This window comes from Artemia franciscana, chromosome 19 (assembly GCF_032884065.1).
Source record: "Artemia franciscana chromosome 19, ASM3288406v1, whole genome shotgun sequence".
Taxonomy (NCBI): Eukaryota; Metazoa; Arthropoda; class Branchiopoda; order Anostraca; family Artemiidae; genus Artemia; species Artemia franciscana.
The window spans coordinates 31,935,994-31,945,286 of record NC_088881.1 but is presented as its reverse complement, the minus strand read 5'-3'; positions in this window follow the sequence as shown (position 1 = coordinate 31,945,286).

Below are 9,293 nucleotides of genomic sequence, written 5' to 3'. Positions count from 1 at the left end.
TTTCGTGGACTATCCAGCCACCGTCCAAGACTCTCTGAGAGGTTGGCAATGTCACTGGACCATCGAGTCCCTCAATTTTCGTCAGTGCATTTGTTAGAGAGGCTTTGTCAGCTGTCCTCATCACCTCGAACGAACTAAAGAGCGATGGTGGAAAACTACAGAGCTTCGAATGATAGAACCACATTCAAGTCAGAACCACTGGTGCTAGACACTGCGGCAAGACGTTGGAAGATTAGATCTGAGTCGACCATTACCCTCTCGCTATCTATCACCACGGATGACCTCTTAGCCATAGTTACAGCTTTCTCCTTTCTCCTGAAAACATATTTGTCAATGTCTTTTGCTTCCATATCCTTCAGAATAGTTTCTCCCACAGATTTGGCATCGTATGCGTTTACAGATGACGATGCGCAGACACCAGTAACCACGCTCAACAGCTCTGAATCCTGCCTGTAGGGTTCTAGGGGCTCAATGTATCGAACTATCTTTTCAATGTCCGCCAGATCTCTAGCTCTCCTCGAAGATATCGCTTCTCTGTGATTTTCAAAAGTCACCTCCGCCAAGCCAGTCAGGTTCTGCTTGCGTTCGTTAACGAGAAACAAAGTAGGCGTAGCAGATGTTCAAATTGTCTGCTTCAATTCAGTCATGCCTCTACCTCTCCTCAGACCGCTACTCGTTTTCATACTTCTCATTAACGTTTGTTCGATCACCAAATCAGGAGAAAGTGCCGCCCAGTAGTTGTCAGTTCTTTGGATGAACAAGTACTCCTGTAACGTTCTGTACTGCTCTGGGTTGTCTTTCCTCAACTAAAACATGGACTGCACGAACATCCAAGTAGACTTCGTGTAAAGACTGTGTCCGGAAGCAGCAAAATAATAAAGCATTTCCAACAACGATAAGGTAGATAAATCTCATGGTTGCCACTTCGTTCAGCTGTCAGGGTCTTTCCCAGGATTCCAAGTAGGTCCAGATACTGAGACCAAAGACGGGCAGTTCTGGACTCAGATAATCGTTCTTTTTTCATAGATAAGCTGTGCTGCTTCCGACACCTGTGCTTCGTTAACGTTATGTCATTCAAGGAGCGACTCGTACGCCTGTTTTGCCTTTTCAAGGGATTCAGGTAACATGTCATTGCCATCAAACGCTCTGCAATCCAGTTCTCATGATCTGCATCGACGGTACACTTCGCCTTCCGAAGCGGTTGATCAAAGGTAATGACTGAGTTTTTCCAGCTCAACTAGCGCACTCGTTAGCATGCATAAGTGGAGAATAAATACTTTAAACTAAAAAATATTTAAAAACACAAAAGTCGGATTTTTTCCCCTTCAAGGGCAAATTTGGGATGCTTGTGCTAGGGGGGTTCGGGGGGATTTTTTTATGTGATTAAAATGATTTTCTGAACATTTTGGAGTAAAAAAAAATTCTGTTGCAATTTCCCCGAGGTTTGACCATTTTTTATTCCGTGTCTTTCCTCCACTATTGTCCTATATTTCCAAAGAAAAAAAAATCATTTTATTTTTTTGGTTTTCAATTAATCGCTAAAGCTGTTATGTAAATTGCAAAAGTCTTTATGGAGTCTATCTAATAACACTAATTTTTTAATTCAAAATAGAAAAATACCTGAAAATTTGAAAATTAGTTTTGTTTTTTGTCTCCTGGAACAATTTTTTTTTTAGCTTAACCCGTAAAGCAAAATTACTATCGCTATTGAGTTGTTCTATATTTCCATAAAAAATTTTTTTGTTGTTTTAGTTTTCAGTTCAAAATAGCTAAAATTATTGTGTAAACTGCAAAAATATCTAGGGTGCCTAACAAATACTAATATGTTTTAATTTAAACTAGAAAGATACCTGAAAATTTTTAATTTTTTTATTTTGTTAGTTCTAACTACTCGACATGTGATTTTCATGGATTTAATTTTAAGCATTAATAAATATGACGCCAAGTGACATTATATTAAAGATACAACATGCTAAATGTTCAGATGTTAAGTCTGTTTTTAAAAAGAAATTGAATCCAGTGCTTTATGTGAAAATGCGATGCAATGGGAAGGTTTGCCGTACTTTGGAGGTAGAACATGGCCTATACCCTTCCTGGAATGCAACATTTATTTTCCAAGAAGGTGATAAGACATTGCTTGATGGAAAGTTCCAATTGAAAGAGCAAAGAAAGATACTAGGAATAATAGTGGGAGGTAGGCAAGTTGGCGAGGGAGAAATAACTATTAAAAAGGGGGAATTGATAGCAGATACTCACTCAGTTTATATTAGGAATATCAGGAACAGACAACTAGCTATTGTGGCAAAACTTCAGATTAAAGTGCAGAAACTTTATTCTGATTTGGGAAGAGCAAAAGATGAGAACCTGTCACTTTTTTCTCATGGTTCATCAACAGTTTTGGAGAAATTAAGAAGTAATAGGCAAAGAGGGGCTAAAAGACGGCTGGGCGACATTGAGGAGGAGGCCGAAGACGAGCTAGATTTACCTCAAAAAGATAAGGAAGAAAAATTACAGCCCTTAAAAAATGACGAAATCGAAGAACGTGGAAAAAGTGGGGATAAATTTGAAGAACGTATAGATATGGTAAAATCTGAGAAAGATGAAAAGAAAAACCAGGAAGACGAAAAGAATGAAACCAAGCAAGAAATTAAATTTGAAAAGGAAAAAAAAGCTGAGGAAAATCTAGGGATAGTAAAAATTAATGGAGAAGAAGGAAAAAGCAAGGAAAAAATTAAACAAGAAACAAAGGCTGAGACGAAGCAGAAAATGATGAAAGATATTGTTGGAACTATAATGTCTGAGAAGGACATGTAAGGAGATGAAAATTCTACAGAAACGAGATTTGAAGCGAAAGAAATTCCAGAAAGAGAAGCTTCCTCTCTGGAAGTGGAAGAAACCCCAGGAGAAATAAATAAACAGCCAGAGAAAGAAAAAAGCAAAGTAGACATGAAACAAGCATCAGGGTCAGGAGTTTTGAAGAAATTAGAAAGTGATAAGCAAAGAGAGTTCAAAATACCGCTGGAAAATATCGAGGAGGAGGCCCAAGACAAGGTAGAGGTACTTCAAAATGAAGAGGAAGAAAACTTACAGCCCGTAAAGAACGACAAAATGGAAGAACATAAACAAAGTGGCAATAAATTTGAAGAAAGTGTAGACATGTTAAAATCTGAGAAAGGTGAAGAGAAACATGAGGGAGACGATAAAATTGAAATCAAGCAAGAAATTAAGCTGGAAATGGAAAAGAAAGTTAAAGAAAATTTAAGGCTAATAAAAATTAATGCAGATCAGAATCACAACGAAGGAATCACAAATGAAACCAAGTTTGAGACAAAGGAGAAATTGACGAAAAATGTTGCTGAAATTGTATTGACTGAGATGGTCATAAGAGAAGAAAAAAATTCTACAGAAACAAAAGTTGAGACGACAAACATCCCTGGGGAAGTGTCAGGGAGAGAAACTTCCTCTGAGAAAGTGGAAGAGACACCAGAAAAAGTAAAAATAAAGCCAGGGAAAGAAAAAAACAAGAAGGAAATTACACAAGCAGAAGGTAATAGCATACGGTTTCGGAGGAATGGGAGGTTTTGGTCTATCAATTCATCAGAGGTTTTGAACAAAATACCTTTTGGCGATATTGAGAAGAAACCCCAAGACAAGATAGAGGTACTTCAAAATGATAAGGAAGAAAAATTACAGGCTGTAAAGAAAGACAAAAGTGAAGAAAGTAAAGAACAAGGGAATAAATTTGAAGAAGCTATAATTTCGGTAAAATCGGAGAAAGGTCAAAAGGAAAATCAGGAATACGATAAGGTTAAAATCAAACAAGAAATTAAGCTTGAAAAGGAAGAGGAAGTTGAAGAAACTCTTGGGCTAGCAAAATTTAATACAGAGCAAGAAAAAAGCAACGTAGGAATCACACAGGAAACCAAGGTTGAAACAAAAGAGAAACTGACGAAAAATATAGCTGGAACTGCATTGACTGAGGTAGGAATGAAGGAAGAAGAAAATTCTATAAAAATGGGAGCAGAGACACCAGAAACCTCAGAGGAAGGGGAATCGGGAAAAAAATCATCTGGGCAAGGAGAAGAATTCCCAGAAGAAGTGAAAACGAAGCCAAAGAAAGAAAACTGCGAGAGAGACACTAAACAAGAAAACAAAGTTGATACCAGGGAGAACCAATCAAAAACAACCACTGAAAATAAGAAGGAATCCCGTTATTATTCCCTGGTCTCCAAAGTAGGATTAGGTGTTTTTGTTGCGACTTTTTTCTTCTGGTTTTTTAAAAATAAAAGGAGTTAATAATCATTTTAAACTATCCAGTTATAAAACAAGAGCTAAGAGCTCATATGGCACTTGTGACGAGGTCGGAAGAGCCAAGAGCTCATATGGCATGAGCTCTAGCAAAATTTAAGAATGAATAGATTGCTTTAAAGGGAAAATCAGAGGCTTAATTGCGGTTGGGATTCAAAATAAGAGCTCTGAGTCACGAGGCCTTTCTAAATATTAAAATCAACTAAGCTCCGATCACCCACTCGTAAGTTAAAATTACCTCAATTTTTCTAATTTTTCCTCTCCCTTCAGCCCCCCAGATGGTCGAATCTTGGAAAACGACTTTATCAAGTCAGTTTGTGCAGCTGCTTGACATATCTACCAATTTTCATCGTCCTAGCGCGTCCAGAAGCACTAAACTTTCCAAAGCACTGAATCCCACCCCCGAACTCCCCCAAAGAGAGCGGATCCTGTCCAGTTACATCAACCACGAGTCTACGACATTTATAAGCGTTTTCAAAGATTTCCGGTTTCCCACTCCAACTCCCCCCAATCTCAACAGATCTGGTCGGGATTTGAAATAAGAGCTCTGGGACATGAGTTCCTACTAAACATAAAATTTCATTAAGATCAGGTAACCCGTTCTTAAGTTGAAAATACCTCAATTTTTCTAATTTGTCCAAAATTAACAACCCGCAGTTCCCCCAAAGGATGGGATCTGTTCCAAATATGTCAATCACGTATCTATAACTTGTGCTTATTCTTCCCATCAAGTTTCATCCCGATCTCCCAACTCTATAAGTGTTTTCCAAGATTTCCGGTTTCCAACACTTCAGGTTTCCCCCTCCAACTCTCCCCAATGTCACTGGATCTGGTCGGGATTTAAAATGAGAGTACTAAAGCAAAAGATCCTTCTCAATATCAAATTTCATTAAGATCTGATCACCCGTTGGTAAGTTACGAATACCTCCTTTTTCTAATTTCTCCGAATTATCCCCTCCCCCAAACATCATCAAAGAGAGCGGGTACGGCCCGGTTATGTCAGTTACTTATCTTGGACTTATGCTTATTCTTCCCACCAAGTTTCATCCTGATCCCTCCGCTTTAAGCGTTTTCCAAGATTTCCTGTCCCCCATCCCCCCAATGACACTGGATCCGGTCGGGATTTAAAATAAGAGTTCTGAGTTACGAGGCCGTTTTAAACATGAAATTTCATAAAGATTCGATCATCTCTTCGCAAGTTAAAAATAGCTGATTTTTTTTAATGTTTTAGGATTAAGTCTTCCCCCCAACCCCTCCAAAGAGAGCGGACCCATTCCGGTTATTTCAATCACGTATCTAGGACTTTGTGCTTATTTTTCCCACTAAGTTCCATCCCGATTCCTTCACTCTAAGTGTTTTCCAAAATATTAGGTCCCCCTCCCAACTCCCCCCAGTGTCACCGGATCCAGTCGGGATTTAAAATAAGAGCTCTGAGACACGATTTCCTTCCAACATCAAATTTCATTAAGATCTAATTACTCCTTTGTTAGTTAAAAGTACCTTATTTTTTCTAATTTTTCAGAATAAACCCTCCCCCCAGCTCCCCCAAAGAGAGTGGATCCGTTCCGGTTATGCCAGTCACGTATCTAGGACTTGTGCTTATTTTTTCTTATCAAATTCCCGATCCATCGGCTCTAAGTGTTGTCCATAATTTAAGGCCCCCCAACTCCCCCCAGTGTCACCCGATCCGGTCGGGATTTGAAATAAGAGCTCTGAAACACGACATCCTTCCCAACATTAAATTTCATTAAGATCCAATAACCCGTTCGTAGGTTAAAAATACCTCCTTTTTTCTAATTTTTCCGATTTAACTGTCCCCCCACCCCAAATGGTCGAATCGGTGAAACGAAAATTTCTAATTTAATCTATTCTGGTTCCTGATACGCCTGCCAAATTTCATCATCCTAGCTTACCTGGAAGTGCCTAAAGTAGCAAAACTGGGACAGACCGACATAATTTGCGATCGCTATATGTCACTTGGTTAATACCAAGTGCCATAAAAAATTACCACTGTTCAGTTTTATATGTAAATGTGCAAATATACGGAAATTTGATGCTAAAAGATACATCAAAAGAATCGGATTTTCATGCTGATTTTAAACATGTAAGTTTCATCAAATTTAGTCTTTGTCATCAAAAGTTACGAGCCTGAGAAAATTTGCCTTATTTTGGAAAATAGGGGGAAACAACTCCTAAAAGTCATAGAATCTAAAAGAAAATTACACCATCGTATTCGGCGTATCAGAGAACCCAATAGATATTCTTTGCCAGAAGACAAATCACGGGTGCGTGTTTATTTTTTTTTTATTTTTTTTTATTTTCCCCAGGGGTCATCGTATCGACCAAGTGGTCCTAGAATGTCGCAATAGGACTCATTCTAACGGAAATGAAAAGTTCTAGTGCCCTTTTTAAGTGACCAAAAATATTGGAGGGCACCTAGGCCCCCTCCCTCGCTCATTTTTTCGCAACGTCAACAAATCAAAATTTTGAGATAACCATTTTGTTCCGCATAGTCGAAAACCATAATAACTATGTCTTTTGGAATGACTTACTCCCCCACAATCCCTGGGGGAGGGGCTGCAAGTTAAAAACTTTGACCAGTTTTTACATACAGTAATGGTTATCGGGAAGTGTACAGACGTTTTCAGGGGGATTTTTTTGGTTTGGGGGTGGGGTTGAGGAGAGGGGGCTATGTGGGAGGATCTTTCTTTGGAGGAATATGTCATGGGGGAAGAAAAATTCAATGAAACGGACGCAGAATTTTCTAGCATTACTATAAAAAACAATGAAAAAATAAACATTAAAACGTTTTTTCAATTGAAAGTAAGGAGTAGCATTGAAACTTAAAACGAACAGAGATTATCATGCATTTGAGGGGTTCTAAAAATACTTTAGCATAAAGAGCGAGGTATTTAGGAGGAGATAAATACGAGTGGGGGAGGAAGCCTAGCTGTCCTCCGATTTTTTGGTTACTTAAAAAGGCAACTAGAACTTTTAATTTTTTACTAATCTTTTTATAAGTAAAAGATATACGTAACTTATAAATTAACTTACGTAACGAACTTTTGTATTCTCATGTTTTTATTACATATATGAGGGGGTTCGCCCCCTCGTCAGTACCTCGCTCTTTAAACTAAATCTAAAATTTTGTCCCAATTCATCAAGAATGACCCCTGAATCACAAAAGCCGCAGAATAAACAGTTGAAATTACTAAAAATATTTTAGCATAAAGAGCGAGGTATTAGGAGGAGATGAACCCTTCATATGCGAAATAATTTCTGTTCTTTTTAATTTTTAATGCTGCTCCTTGCTTTGATTTGAAAAAGCTTTTTCATATTTATTTTTTCATTTTTTTTTAAATAATGCTAGAAAATCATGTGCTCCCTGCATGGAAATTTTCTTCCCACATGACAAATTCCTCCATGGAAAGTTCCCCCAACATATCCCCTCTTCTCAACCCCTCCCCCAACCAAAAAATCCCCCTGAAAATGTCTGTGCGCTTCCCAATAACCATTACTACATGTAAGCACTGGTAAAAGTTTGTAACTTGTAGCCCCGCCCACGGGGACTGTGGGTTGAGTGAGTCGTCCCCAAAGACATAGTTATTAGGTTTTTAGACCATGCTGAATAAAATGGCTATCTCAGAATTTCTGTCCAGTGACTTTGGGAAAAATGAGTGTGGGAGGGGGACTAGGTGTCCTCCAATTTTTTTGGTCACTTAAAAAAAGGCACTAGAACTTTTCATTTCAGTTAGAAAGAGCCCTCTCGCAATATTCTATGACCACTGGGTCAATACGATCATCCGTGGGAAAAAAAATAAACACGTATCCGTGATCTGCCTTCTGGCAAAAAATACAAAATTTTACATTTTTGTAGATAGGAGCTTGAAACTTCTACAGTAGGGTTCTCTAATACGTTGAATCTGATGGCGTGATTTTTGTTAAGATTCAATGACATTTAAGGAGTGTTTCTCCCTATTTTCTAAAATAGGGCAAATTTTCTCAGGCTCGTAACTTTTGATGTGTAAAATTAAACTTGATGAAACTTATATATTTTAAATCAGCATTAAAATGCGATTCTTTTGATGTAGCTATTGGTATCAAAATTCCGTTTTATAGAGTTTTGGTTTCTATTGAGCTAAGTCGCTCCTTACCACAGTTCGTTACCACGAACTGTTTGAAAGAACCATTAAACAGCTTTCTATGATATTCCAGTGCCATCGATGCAGAATATCATAGTTCAATGTTGTTCCTATGCTGTTTTTTAAACCAATGGATTTTCCTCGTTATTCAAGCCAAGGAGCAGTAATTTATCTATATAGGGGTTTCGGACAAGGCAATTCTAAAAGAATACTTTGCGTTTCGATCAGATTCGATTTTCAGGTGCTATGGTCTATTGTATTTCTTAGTTTGGGACGTGACTCTCTCTTACTGGGTTGTTAGCTACCGCTGCAACCTGGATTGTAGCGGTAGCTAAGACCTAGTAGGACATGAGCACGTCCCGTAGTAAATAAACTACAGCCCAAAAGTTCTAAGCATGGTGTCAAGTCAAAATACAAAGTACTGCCGCATAAGCTAGCTGGTACAAGTAAGTACCTTTCTATGGTAAAAACTGAGGAAGCTAAGCGCAACATTTCAATTTTCCATTAAAATCTTACGTAAAGAAGTAGCATAGGTCATTATTGTAATTAACTATACCAATCCTTTATATAATAAATTCTAACTAGAGAAATAACTTTCGAAATTTTGAAAGAAGTTAATCTGACATTTTTTTAAATTTAATATAATTTATTTACTTTTAAAGTTGTATTTAAAGTATTTTAAAAGTTATTGGCTGTTATATTTCTTAGTATGATACGCGATCGTCTCTTACTAGGTTGCTAGCTACCGCTGCAATCCAGATAATTTAGAGTTCGTTCTTTACTATAACTAGTGTAAAATTACAAACAAGTATAGTTGGAATAGTAAGAAACGAGCTTCAGTAT